General features: G+C 40.8%; 1 long non-coding RNA gene across 1 annotated transcript; it reads left to right on the forward strand.

Annotated features, from left to right (window-relative positions):
• The first annotated feature begins 1,342 nt into the window (after positions 1-1,342).
• On the forward strand, positions 1,343-2,664 carry LOC139432983 (uncharacterized). The gene is made up of 2 exons (XR_011642551.1): positions 1,343-1,911; positions 2,132-2,664. It is a non-coding gene; the product is annotated as an uncharacterized lncRNA (long non-coding RNA).
• Positions 2,665-15,283: the final 12,619 nt, after the last annotated feature.

Below are 15,283 nucleotides of genomic sequence, written 5' to 3' on the forward strand. Positions count from 1 at the left end.
GCTTGCATACTTGTATTAATCTCTATAAACGCATATAGAGAGGCGAAGTCACGCCCATCTACTTCCGGCCCATGGGACCCCGGAAGCGAAAAATGTACATTGAATTCAATGGAGAGAGAAAACGTATCTTTAGATCCCGTTTTAATTGTGCCACGAACTACACATATGATGTTTGTCAATCTTAAACAATAAGTTCCATGTCAAAAAAGTCACATTTTGTCGTAAAACTGTTGAAATATAAGACTATGAAAAATACGCGACTAGAAAGACTACAAATCCCAAATCCCATTCTGGCTCGCGTAAGTGATGTCACAGGCGATAATGCTCCAAGTGGTTGCGACTCGTAATTAAAGCGAAGAAGAAGAAGAAGATCTCATAACTGATTTATTCCCTCCAATAAATAAGAGATTGCTAAAAATAAATTCACTTTTACAATATGCCTGTGTGCTTTGTACCAGGTTGTAATCACATAAGTGATCATACCACTTGCTCGTTCTATCGATTCCCGTCTGATGAAAGGACCAGGAGTCGCCGGATCAGACATATCAGGTAATATACATATTGTGCATGGAACATATAGTCAAGTTAGCTACCTAGCTAGTAGCGACGAGTAGCGAGCACGTTAGTTAGCATTACATTACTTAGCCTTGTCACTTTTAGTAGCCTTACCATGAAGTTATTATTTTATTACATGAAGTAAACTAAAGCAAACAGATATTGTTCTAAACTGTATTAAAGTAAACAGGTATTATCTTGAACTGTATTGAAGTGAACATGTATTATTTGGGACTGTTTTAAAGTAATCCTATATATATAAACCTTCTTACATACACTTTCCCAGACACCCTGACACACACACACAATACACTCCCTGACCAAGATATCAACACACACACACATACACTTTCCCAGACACCCTGACACACACAATACACTCCCTGACCAATATATCAACACACACACACACACACACACACACACACACACACACACACACACACACACACACACACACACACACACACACACACACACACACACACACACACACATACACTTCATCTTACCAAACACACACACATGTCCTTTTCAAGGTTCTTTTTGGGGCCAATATAATCTCAAGTACTGATATATCTGTGTACAATGTTTGATACTAATATATCTGTGTACAATGTTTGATTGTTTGAGAAAGAATAGTTTGTGTGAAACCTTCCCTGGGAAATTAAAGGAGTAGAATCCAGTGGAAGATAAGCAGTTACTCTCCGCCCCAAAAATGTCCGTACTGTTGTTTATTCATGCACGGAGCCCCCTGTTTCTGACTGACTGGTCCCGATACCTGTATCGCACGGCAGTGGAGCGGGGAACCCGGAGTGCTCTGTTACAGGGCACTCTGTATTTTCGTATTGTGTCTTTTTACAATTAAAATCAGATTATTGTTATAACTTTTATGCCGGTGTTTTGAACTCCTTCTCCTTCTCTCCGGACGGCACGGAGCAGAGCTGGGATTTAAGCCACCACTACTGTGTCTGCTCTTACAAAACCAACATTTTAAACAGTAAGAGTAGTCATGATGGTAAGTATTTCGTGAAACATTTGAAGAGTAGCCTACTGCGCCATCCACCGGTTGCTAAGGAAGCAGTCAGGGAGAGTCGAAGGGAGGCAAGGAGCTTTGCATGACATTCTTCTGGACGTGTTTCATTGTGATGACAGTAAGGGTGAGTCAATCTGTTTGTTGGAAAGACAGTAGTTGAGTGATTACTGAGAGAAAATTATTAGAAGAGATAATTATTCAAAGTGTTGTTACTTTAAAGTGTTGTTACTGACCTTTTTCTCTTTTATTTCCTTTCCCTCACCTGTAACTGCTGAGACCCTGAGGAACATGCACACTGACCTGGCAACCTGATTTCCACTGTACGTAATAGTATTTGGTTATGGTATATTATTTATATACATCAAAGGCACAATGCACCCCCCAGAGACACACATGTATTGAGTGTGATAATTTGCATAGGTCATGTGAAATCATCTTTACACACTAGAAAACTGTAGGAGCGGCAACTTGTTTTGAAATTGAATTTTTAATATCCGATAATAAAGTTGATCTGTTTTCTTTATTCTTCTCTCTTCCCAGCTCCATCCATCACCATGCTCTGTTCCTGCAGGTCCTGCTTGCTAATCAATGCTCATATGTTTTTACACAATTACAAATAAAGTCAATGTATTGTATGACATGAAGTTGTGCTTCATTCGGAGTCAATAATACATTCATTCTGCCTTCAACTGCACAATGACTGTGGACTGCACCGACATCCATGTAGCTGCCCCCCAGTAAGATGAACCAAGCAAAGAGGGTCACCATCATGCCCAAGGACATCCAGCTGGCCCGCTGCATCCGCGGAGAGAGGGCTTAAACTGACCTGAGACCAGCACACCCAAACACAACGGCTCTTTTAAGAGCCACCTACAGTTTCAAAGAGTTGCAATCCTACGTTATTATAATTATTAAACTGGTTCATGTATCACAAGAAATGAGTGAGGTAGTGGTTTACTGAAGTTACAAAGACATTAATATATGAGTAACAGGTCAGTGTAAACACAAGCTTCTGTCAATTATGGATCATTCAAACTATATACAAATAATATGTAATAAAATTCTAAAATAAGTATTCGGTATATTCCTTAATAGCTTTTGGAGAAGGTTGTTTTTAAGTTTACTAAAATCTATCATTTCAACTGTTTCACTTTATAAAAAGGAACAGGTGAGTAGAGCATTATTGAGTTTCTTATTCTGTCAGTAAATTATCCAAATGAAATGTTTATCATTATTTTAGTCAACCCTAAACAAATTGATTGTACCTTTTTAATAATGACCTTACATGGTCGCCAAAGTTAAATTAACTTCAGAAAATCAAATCTGTTCTGAGAAAAAACTAATAAATGTTTAAACATAGCAACTTGCCATCCCACTGAAAAACAGTCCGTAGAGATTTAAAGGCGTAGTTGTAGTTCAGTCCAACGTTTCATTTGGATTCATTTCTCCAACAGTCAACTATTTTCATAAAGAATATATATATTTTTCAAAGTCAACTTTATTGTCAATCTTACTCAGTTTGTGTTTATAGACAGAGAGATCAAAAAGACTTTTAAATCAAATAAAATTATACAATTTACAGATATGTATACAAATATATATATATATATATATCTTATATACACCATCATGTATAATGATGGTGGACACTTCACCTCCAGCAGAGCAGATGGCTGCACAAGTCCATCGGGGGATGCTCCCAAAACACCGACTCACTCACAAAGAGACCAGACTCGAACACTGTCACCTGATAGGCCTGCACAAAAGCCTTCACCCCTTCGGCCTCGTTTACAACCCCCCAGTTGACAGCCATGACTCCGTCCAAGTTGTACCCCCCGAGCACCCTCTTCATGAGGGACGCGCAATGGAGTGGATGAAAGTCCAGACAGCAGCACAGCACCAAACTTGCTGGCTGTCAACCTGCCCCGCCTGTGTAACTGCCACTGAGGATTTGTCCGCTGTCCTCCGGTGGCTGTCTGGATGGCAGCTTGCTGGTCTCTGCTCAGTCGCATTGAGGCAAGAATTGCCTCAAGCCCCCGACCCCCATGCCCCTTCACCAGCTCCGGCACGGTGACAATGACCTGAAGTTGAGGCCGCGGCTCTGGCTCAGGTGACAAAAGCCATGCCATGCCACACTGTGCACCCCTCAGTGCAGACCTGAACCAGTCTACATCCTGAGTGGCGATGTCTCTGGCCAGTGGGTTGTATGTCTCCTCTCACTGTTGGTAAAGTTGAGACACCGGCTGGACTACTTTGGAAGTGCCAGGCTTCCTCCACTGGCACTCAACATCTGTGGAGCTGATCTGCCACATGGCACATATTGCCAATGCTGCAGCGTGGCTGCATTTGTATATCCCCCGTGCACAATCACAGACAGCGCTCTGCATCGCGCCATCGTCTCCCATGCAGATCTGTACAAATAAAGTAAGTACCATGTTTGTTAGCATGCTATAATAGATTGAATGAGCAATAATACAAGGATGGTCCGGATCTGGGGGTGGGAGGGGTTATTTTTCCATAGTTTTGTGTCTGGTCTGATTGTTGTTATTGTTTGTTTTTTCTGTATTTTTTGTAATTTGTGTTGTACTGGTTGTGATTGTACATTGTATTTTTCTAAATGTGTATGAATACATTTTTGAAAAACATTTGATCAGCAATAAAAAAGGATTTGGTCAGGATCTAGACTCAGTGTGTAGTTTATTAATTAATCAATGCTCTCTACATTAGGAAAACACATACCAGTGTACCAGAGGGAGTCACACACAGCTGTGCCTAGATAACCAAACAAATTGACAAGATAACCAAAACCCTTGAATCTACACACAGCAAATAAACTCAAATGACACAACGAGATGTAAAAGGAGATCACACATACAGTATAGTCGATATAAAACTGGCCGCTTCAATCTGAAGAGCAACTAAAACAAAACACGGGAGTTTACCTTGTTCTTGTGAACACTAATGTTATCCACAGCATACACACAGACCACGAAGTTCTTAAAGAGAAAACTAGTTACTGAAACAAAACACGTTAGTGTACCTTGTTAGCTAATGTTAGCTAGCTGACATTAACGTTACACATTGCACTCATATTACTCACCAACATCTTGTAAAGCCGGTCCCGCTGCTCTTACAGAACTGACTAACTTCCCTTTCGTGTATGTACAGCTCTCAACGTGTCCAGACTTGTAGTGATGTTCACCTCGTTTTATACTTTTATTCTCATTCTGAAAGAAACAGGTGAAATGTGCTAACGTGACGGCCGTCTTTGTGATGATGACGCGTATTGTGCGAGACCAGAGACCTGTAGTTCACTGAGCGGTTTCACACAAAAAAATGTGTAACTTCACAGTTTTACGACACATTTTTATTTTTTTGACTTGCAAAATATTCTTTTAAATTGACAAACATCATATGTGTCATTCGTGGCACAATTCAAACGGGATCAAAAGATAACCTTTCTCTCTCCATTGACTTCAATGTATAATTGTACGCTTCCGGGGTCCCATGGAGGCTCCCGGAAAGGGAGGGACTTCGCTATAAGTGAGGCGAAGTCACGCCCATCTACTTCCGGTCCATGGGACCCCGGAAGCGAAAAATTATACATTGAATTCAATGGAGAGAGAAAACGTATCTTTTGATCCCGTTTGAATTGTGCCACGAATGACACATATGATGTTTGTCAATCTTAAACAATCATTTCCATGTAAAAAAAGTCACAGTTTGTCGTAAAACTGTTGAGATATAAGACTATGAAAAATACGCAACTAGAAAGACTACAAATCCCAAATCCCATTCTGGGTCGCGTAAGTGATGTCATAGGCGATAATGCTCCAAGACTGGTTGCGACTCCCAATTAAAGCAAAGAAGAAGAAGAAGAAGATCTCATAACTGATTTATTCCCTCCAATAAATATAAGAGATTGCTCCAATAAATTCACTTTTACAAGATGCCTGTGTGCTTTGTACCAGGTTGGAATCACAAAAGTGATCATACCACTTGTTCGTTCTATCGCTTCCCGTCTGATGAAAGGACCAGGAGTCGTTGGACCAAACATATCAGGTAATACACATGTTTTGCATGGAACATAGTCAAGTTAGCTACATAGCTAGTAGCGAGCACGTTAGTTAGCATCACATTACTTAGCCTTGTCATTTGTATTAGCCTTAACATGAAGTAAACCCAAATGTTAAACAGTAAGAGTAGTCATGATGGTAAGTATTTTGTGAAACATTTGAAGAGTAGCCTATCGCCCCCTCCACCAGGTGCTAAGGGGGCGGGAGGTAGGCTAAGGGCACATTAGCATCGGCGATCTTTTATACTTAATGCTATCTGCACAAATGGTTAACATTGAACATTAAAAGATCAGGCAGTTCAAGGAGAGTCGAAGGAAGGCAGGCAGGCAGGCAGCTTTGCATGACATTCTTCTGGACGTGTTTCATTGTGATGATAGTGAGTCGATCTGTTTGTTGGAAAGACAGTAGTTGCGTGATTACTGATAGAAAATTATTAAAAGAGATAATTATTCAAAGTGTTGTTACTTTAAAGTGTTGTTACTGACCTTTTTCTCTTTTATTTCCTTTCCCTCACCTGTAACTGCTGAGACCCTGAGGAACATGAACACTGGCCTGACCTGCTCTGGCAACCTGATTTCCACTGTACGTAATAGTATTTGGTTATGGTATATTATTTATATACATCAAAGGCACAATGCACCCCCCAGAGACACACATGTATTGAGTGTGATAATTTGCATAGGTCATGTGAAATCATCTTTACACACTAGAAAACTGTAGGAGCGGCAACTTGTTTTGAAATTGAATTTTTAATATCCGATAATAAAGTTGATCTGTTTTCTTTATTCTTCTCTCTTCCCAGCTCCATCCATCACCATGCTCTGTTCCTGCAGGTCCTGCTTGCTAATCAATGCTCATATGTTTTTACACAATTACAAATAAAGTCAATGTATTGTATGACATGAAGTTGTGCTTCATTTGGAGTCAATAATAAATTCATTCTGCCTTCATCCATTCTGCCTTCAATTGCACAATGATTGTGGACTGCACCGACATCCATGTAGCTGCCCCCCAGTAAGATGAACCAAGCAAAGAGGGTCACCATCATGCCCAAGGACATCCAGATGGCCCGCTGCATCCGCGGAGAGAGGGCTTAGACTGACCTGAGACCAGCACACCCAAACACAACGGGTCTTTTAAGAGCCACCTACAGTTTCAAAGAGTTGCAATCCTACGTTATTATAATGATTAAACTGGTTCATGTGTGTAGTGGACATTTTTATTATATCCTTATATGCTTAAACCAAATGCTTCTCATAAATGTCATGTGCTGTTTTCTTCTTCTTCTTCTCTACTTTGGGTTTATTCCCAAGCACTTCAAGGCCACAGCTACTGGGAGACTCATACACAGTCACACCGCCACTCACTGCTCTGAGAACCGTTATGCTATCTACCGCTCAAGGCCAGAAGATGTCTAATAACAATGTGACCGTGTGAACACAAGATTTATAACATTCCCACTCTTTTTCTATATAACCTCTGCTTTTTCATTGTACTACGCACACTCTGGCAGACTATTCTATACTCTGTCAGACCTGTGTCTATATTTATTATTGTATCATGTATTTGAAGCTTCAAATAAATAACCGAAAAGACAGCTCTGCTCGATTCACCATTTATTTGTTTTGATCACTTTGACTTGTACTCTCCAGCCGTGTTGGGTCCTAGATTTCCATAACAAATGGCGTTGTCGGCAGGATCTCTGCAAGTTTGATTGGGGACATCTCCGGACGCTGGTGGGTGCGTGCTCCAGGATCCTCGGATCCTCCTCTACCTCGACAGAAACCGTACGGGACGAGAGGACCAGCGCCGGGGTGGAACCGATTGACTTCACGAGATCCAACAAACTCAAAGGGCTTTCAATACTCGGTGAGATGTACAGAGTCTAAATTGTTTAAAGTTAAACGTAATTAAACTCGACATGACATTTATGAGAGGGACTGCTCGAAAGTAGGATATTTGGGATATCTGGATCATCGACGGATGAAAAAATAGTGTTTTGGTAACACGGGTGTTTTGGTAACACTTAAAGACTTTGTTATGGGAGCAAAGCAAGTGTTTTGGTAACACTTAAAGACTTTGTTATGGGAGCAAAGCATAGGGGGTTTGTACACCCCTCTGAGGGTCCGATTGTGGATGTCATGCGAGCAAAATATGGTGAAGACAGTCTGTCTAAATTAAATATATGGATGGAAATGTTCGGATTTCCTAAGGGAGGTTTTTTTGAGTAAATTAAAAATCAAGAACCTAAAGAATAAATTACAAGAGTATGAAGATGGAATGAAGGGTACAAATAAAGTTAAAGTAAAAGACTTATAGAAAACTGGACACTCACAGAAAGTGTTTATAATACTGGGGAGTAAAAAAAAGGCAGTTGGCCTTGGGCATTAAATAAAATATTAAGGTTGAAGATGAATGTGAAGAAAAGAAGGAAAATACATTATTTCCAAAAGACATGTAAACCCCAGACATCTCTGTGTCCTTCCATTGCAGGCCTGAATGACCGCTCCTCGACTCTGGGTATCCCTTCCCTCCTCCGGCGTACAACCCTGGCAATCCGGTTGGAACACCTCAACCACCTCCACCACCACTACAAGCCCCAGCCATGCAGTCAGCGTCAACTACAAGCTCGTCCACCCCCATCAGGCCCAAGTAGATGGGGACAACAGCGGGATAAACAAACCCGATGCCCTATGAGACCAAGCAGGTGTTTGGGAAACAAACCTCAGTAATGCCTTTCTCAACGGACTCACAGACACAGCGCAAGCTAAGCAAAATGCTGGCCGCTCACAATACCGAGGGAGATGCAGAGGAGGTTTTCAGAGGCAGAGGACGAGAAGCAAGACCTTCAAGTGTGGCAGTGTAAACACAAGATTTATAACATTCCCACTCTTTTTCTATATAACCTCTGCTTTTTCATTGTACTACGCACACTCTGGCAGACTATTCTATACTCTGTCAGACCTGTGTCTATATTTATTATTGTATCATGTATTTGAAGCTTCAAATAAATAACCGAAAAGACAGCTCTGCTCGATTCACCATTTATTTGTTTTGATCACTTTGACTTGTACTCTCCAGCCGTGTTGGGTCCTAGATTTCCATAACATGTGTCACTTAGTTTACTGAACCGTGATGAATGAAAGAAATGAGTGAGGTAGTGGTTTACTGAAGTTACAAAGACATTAATATATGAGTAACAGGTCAGTGTAAACACAAGCTTCTGTCAATTATGGATCATTCAAACTATTTATATAAAAATATGTAATAAAGTTCTAAAACAAGTATTCGGTATATTCCTTGATAGCTTTTGGAGAAGGTTGTTTTTAAGTTTGCTAAAATCTATCGTTTCAACTGTTTCACTTTATAAAAAGGGAACAGGTGAGCATCATTGAGTTTCTTATTCTGTCAGTAAATTATCCAAATGAAGTGTTTATCATTATTTTATTCAACCCTAAACAAATTGATTGTACCTTTTTAATAATGACCTTACATGGTCGGCAAAGTTAAATTAACTTCAGAAAATCAAATCTGTTCTGACAAAAAAACTAATAAATGTTTAAAGATAGGAACTTGCCATCCCACTGAAAAACAGTCCGTAGAGATTTAAAGGCGTAGTTGTAGTTCAGTCCAACGTTTAATTTGGAGTCAACTATTTTCATAAAGAATATATATATTTTTTAAAGTCAACTTTATTGTCAATCTTACTCAGTTTGTGTTTATAGACAGAGAGATCAAAAAGACGTTTAAATAAAATTATACAATTTACAGATATGTATACAAATATATATATATATCCTATATACACCATCATGTATAATGATGGTGTATGATGTAGAAGGGAGTGTGGTAGATAACAAGTAAATATAGAGTTACATACAGATCCATGTGACAGCAAAAGATGGAATAACTAAGAAGCACGCAGTATAATAATAATTACATGCTGTGAGAGAGATTTTCTTTTCAGCAATGTAGACCTAAGGGGGGGAAGGGGGTAGGACACGTTCGATTCCTGTTTTGAATAGTGTGCCGTCGATGGGTTTCATTCCATTTCAAAGTCCTGGCCTTCCTTAAAAACTAACTAATTTAATAAAAATAACAGTTGCATTACACACAATGCACGTTGTAGAAATGCGTGTGTGCACCACGACAAAGGAGCCTCATTCACTTTACATTGGGGTTGTTTGCGTCGTGCCGACACGCAAATGTAACAAAGTTCGTGACTCCACCACGCATTGTGGTGTTAAGGAGTCGTGGTGGAGTCACGCATTCTGGTGAGATCAGGTTGGGGAAAACATGTGCGTGTAGTGGCTGTCTGTAATAGGATTCTTTGTAAGTGTCTTGGTGCGTGAAATATTGTCCCGCTTACCAACGGACCCGTTTGCGGAGACAGTATTACCCATGTTTAACGGTTAGTACAATAAAACAAACACTGCAATTAGACAAACAAACATAAAAACTCTCAACAACTCAGCCTGACAAAAACTCTTCCAGCCTATTTTAATCCGAATTAGGGAGACTTTCAGAGGGGCCATTAATTATGAGAGCCCTCAATACTCATAATTCTCGTGTATCAACAAACACAGCCAAATTCAGCAATTCATACAACATTCTCAAACCACACATTGAGCACTTTCTTTAGTTCAAAAGCGTCAATAATCGCGGATAATGCTGTATGCTCCTTTTTTCTACGTGCAGCTCTCCCCAGGGGGCGGAGAATCGGCACCTCAGCAGAAATGCTATTTATCCTCTGAAAACTCCTAAATTCGGCGATTTGTTTAAATACAAATCTTGCGACATTGCTTCTAATTCAGAAAATCCACTTTGCTGGTGCATCTCTCAAAAGTTTCTCTGAATATTTGTTGTGTGTAATTGCCTGGTGAGTTAATTCCAAGAAGCACACACAGAGGAGATCGATGAAATTCGATATTCCTAGGTTATCATTAGCCCCAAATATTCTCATAGTTTTCACATAAGCCGTGTTTGCTCGTAGACACCTGTCCCAGCAACAAACACGGGGAAATCGGCCAGGACAATATCCCCTTGACACCGATTCCTGAGGTTATAGATTAGCCTCCAGATGTAATGAGTAGAGAAACCCAAAAAAAATGCAGCAGCTCAGTTCTCTCAGGTAATTTTAATACACCGTTGATCCCAAACGCTGGCGAGTCAATCTCAAAATAGAAATGTACTCACCAATGTTTCAAAGATCTGAAGGTGCCTGTCCGTGATGCCAATCTGTGAGAGAGATTTTCTTTTCAGCAATGTAGATGGAAGGAATGGAGGCTGGAGTCCGCTTTATATCAAACACTGAGTTTAATGAGAGCTAACGGCCGTGAGTGAGCTCAAAGCGTTTACACAACATGCTATGAGAAAACCCTCCAACTCACTAAAGCATTACACAGAAAACACAGACGATCTACCGGAGAATCCGGGAGGGGCCTCTATTTCGCGCGTCTTCTGATCGATAATCACAAAAACACATGGATTCAGAGACAAAGACAGTCTGTTAAAGTCCTCTGGCAGTTAGTCACAGTCCCCCAACAGGAAAGCGGAACCTTTAACCCTTTAACCTTTAAACCTTTAAACCCCTGCTCTAAGTTATGGCAGACCTATGTGAAACACAAAATGCTTTTTGGTACAAACACTTAAACAAAATATTTCCCTCACACATGCAACAATTAAATAACTGCTCAGCATCTCCACCACAATCCCAATCTGCTGTGTCCTGTTTTCCTCCCCTCTGCATAACACCCCATCACACATACGAAACACAATGCAGAGTCTGAGGGTGTTAAGAGTATGTTTATTTAAATGTCCTCCTCTCTACTGGCCAACACAGGGAGCATATGCTGGGTGTAGCATTTTTCCAGGAGGAGGAGATTTCCATGCCATGCAGGGTCTTTGGTGAAGAGGATGATGATCGCCTCCTTCTGGTCCACACAATAAAGTAGCAGAGACTCCGGTCTGTGATGTGCAGCTGCCCTCGGACCTGGTGCCAGTATGGGTGATTCTCCTTGAGAATATATGACCCACCCTCCTCACGGAGACAGAAGGATGGTAACTGGACTGCCTCCGCGATGGTCATGTTCATGTCACCAAAATCCTTGAATCTACACACAGCAAATAAACTCAAATGATACAACGAGATGTAAAAGGAGATCACACATACAGTATAGACTATACTGTATAGTCAATATAAAACTGTCCGCTTCAATCTGAAGAGCAACTAAAACAAAACACGGGAGTGTACCTTGTTCTTGTGAACACTAATGTAATCCACAGCATACACACAGACCACGAAGTTCTTAAGGAGAAAACTAGTTACTAAAACAAAACACGTTAGTGTACCTTGTTAGCTAATGTTAGCTAGCTGACATTAACGTTACACATTGCACTCATATTACTCACCGAAACCTTGTAAAGCCGGTCCCGCATGCTGGCTCTTACAGAACCGACTAACTCCCCTTTCGTGTATGTACAGCTCTCAACATGCCCAGACTTGTAGTGATTTTCACCTCATTTTATACTTTTCGCCTCATTCTGAAAGAAACAGGTGAAATTTGCTAACGTGACGGCCGTCTTTGTGATGGTGACGCGTATTGTGCGAGACTAGAGACCTGTAGTTCACTGAGCGGTTTCACACAAAAAAATGTGTAACTTCACAGTTTTACGACACATTTTTTTTTTTGACTTGCAAAATATTCTTTTAAATTGACAAACATCATATGTGTCATTCGTGGCACAATTCAAACGGGATCAAAAGATAACTTTTCTCTCTCCATTGACTTCAATGTATAATTTTCCGCTTCCGGGGTCCCATGGAGGCTCCCGGAAAGGGACGGACTTCGCGAGCCCCTCCTCCAACACACACGAACGCGCACATGACCAATGAGGGCACGAGATAAGTTTGTGCCCCGATGGAAGGCTGACAGGCAGGTAGGTCATCCAATCCGTTTAGTTGTACTTTTTACAGTAGGCTTGTTTGAGACACATTGCGGCTCGCCTCGAAAGTAGACGAGAGTAGCCGAACGCAGCCGGGGGAGGTGTCAAAAAGCTCGGCTTAAGTCGGACAGCTCGGATTCGGAGTCGGCTTGACTGGCTGGGTTTGCAATGGCGGAAATTCCATTTTACCCACTGTAGACAAAGGTGATCTCCATTGCTTTATATAGGTTTGTTAATTCAGTCATGATGATGAACCACACCAGTGACTGGGTTCCATAATTAGAAATGCTCCTCCCTCTTAATGTTTGCAAACTGATAGGTGGACAGGCTACACATGATCAGTCCCTTCAGATCCACACACATGAAGCTTAATGAGCATGCATTGAACAGACCTGCTGCTGTGTTAATTCTTTAGCTGCCACTTTAAACTTTATGATGTGTACAACATGGATGTAATTTGATTTAATCTTGCCATTTTAAATGATGTATTCAATAAATAAGGTTAAACCAAATCATTACATTACAATAGATTTTATTTTAATGATTTGGTTTAACTTAAAGAGAAACTTTATTGTTATTGCACATATTACAGGTACTGAGACAACGAAATGCAGTTTAGATTCTAACCAGGTGCAACAAGCAGTGAAGTGGAAAGTAATGTACACAATCTACAGAATAACATATAGAATGAATTGAATTATGAATAAACAGTGTGTATGAATACACTAGATATCAGCCTGTGAGCAGTATGAACAGTGTGTATGAATACACTAGATATCAGCCTGTGAGCAGTATGAACAGTGTGTATGAATATGCTAAGATATATAAAGTATGAAAACGGTAAGCAGTATAGTATAAAATATATAGATATTAATTTCATGATGATAAACATTGTGGAACAATGATGAAAAATGGGAATGGATGTGGCGACGTAAAACTGACACAAAACAACAACAAACTTTTGCCAGCCAATTGGAGAGTTTCATCAGCAGCACGTGGTAAAAACCACCAATGAGCGCTCAGCTCGAGAAACCAGCGAGCCGTTTCCCATCAAGCATTTCGCTTCCGCAGCTCGTGGAGAGCAGGCTTGTTTGAGACAAGCAAGACCTGCGCAGACCTGCGCAGTTGCGATCAACGTCTTGCTAGTGCGTTGCATGATGGTTAGTCATTTTGTCCGACTTGCTCTGGAGGCTCGCCCACATGAGACTTTGAAATCTCGCGGGACAAAGACGCCCGCAGCCTTGAGAGCGAGGCGAGGCGAGTTGGCGCACTTGCTCTCCACGAGCTGCGGAAGCGAAATGCTTGATGGGAAACGGCTCGCTGGTATCTCGAGCTGAGCGCTCATTGGTGGTTTTTACCACGTGCTGCTGATTAAACTCTCCAATTGGCTGGCAAAAGTTTGTTGTTGTTTTGTGTCAGTTTTACGTCGCCACATCCATTCCCATTTTTCATTATTGTTCCACAATGTTTATCATCATGAAATTAATATCTATATATTTTATACTATACTGCTTACCGTTTTCATACTTTCATATATATCTTAGCATATTCATACACACTGTTCATACTGCTCACAGGCTGATATCTAGTGTATTCATACCCCACTGTTTATTCATCATTCAATTCATTCTATATGTTATTCTGTAGATTGTGTACATTACTTTCCACTTCACTGCTTGTTGCACCTGGTTAGAAGCTAAACTGCATTTCGTTCTCTCAGTACCTGTAATATGTGCAATAACAATAAATTTCTTTTTAAGTTAAACCAAATCATTAAAATAAAATCTATTGTAATGTAATGATTTGGTTTAACCTTATTTATTGAATACATCATTTAAAATGGCAAGATTAAATCAAATTGCAATCATGTTGTACACATCATAAAGCTTAAAGTGGCAGCTAAAGAATTAACACAGCAGCAGGTCTGTTCAATTCATGCTCATGAAGCTTCATGTGTGCGGATCTGAAGGGACTGATCATTTGTAGCCTGTCCACCTATCAGTTTTGCAAACATTAAGAGGGAGGAGCATTTCTATTGCATCCACTTCATCTGCAACGAAAAACGCCAACGCAATTTCCGCCATTGCAAACCCAGCCAGTCAAGCCGACTCCGAGTCCGAGCTGTCCGACTTAAGACGAGCTTTTTGACACCTCCCCCGGCTGCGATCGGCTACTCTGGTCTACTTTCGAGGCGAGCCGCAATGTGTCTCAAACAAGCCTAGCAACTGCGCCAACTCGCCTCGCCTCGCTCTCAAGGCTGCGGGCGTCTTTGTCCCGCGAGATTTCAAAGTCTCATGTGGGCGAGCCTCCAGAGCAAGTCGGACAAAATGACTAACCATCATGCAACGTCACTAGCAAGACGTTGATCGCAGGTCTTGCTTGTCTCAAACAAGCCTAGTATTACGGCTTCTACAGATGATTTTTTTTTTTATGGATTTGTTGTCAAAGCACTTAAGATATTCATTGCTATCGGGATGTTAAGAGCATTCCATGGAATATAACAAAAAGTGTATCTCGAGCCGGTTTCTGAAACGTACCTACCCCACCTTTAAGAAAACAGCAACTAAACAAATTATATAACAAACTTAATCAATAAAACATAAATGAAATCACGGACACGAACCCGCCGCCCTTTCTAATAATTATGACAAAACAACGGTAGCCGAGAGAT

Source organism: Pseudochaenichthys georgianus, chromosome 23 (assembly GCF_902827115.2).
Source record: "Pseudochaenichthys georgianus chromosome 23, fPseGeo1.2, whole genome shotgun sequence".
NCBI lineage: Eukaryota > Metazoa > Chordata > Actinopteri > Perciformes > Channichthyidae > Pseudochaenichthys > Pseudochaenichthys georgianus.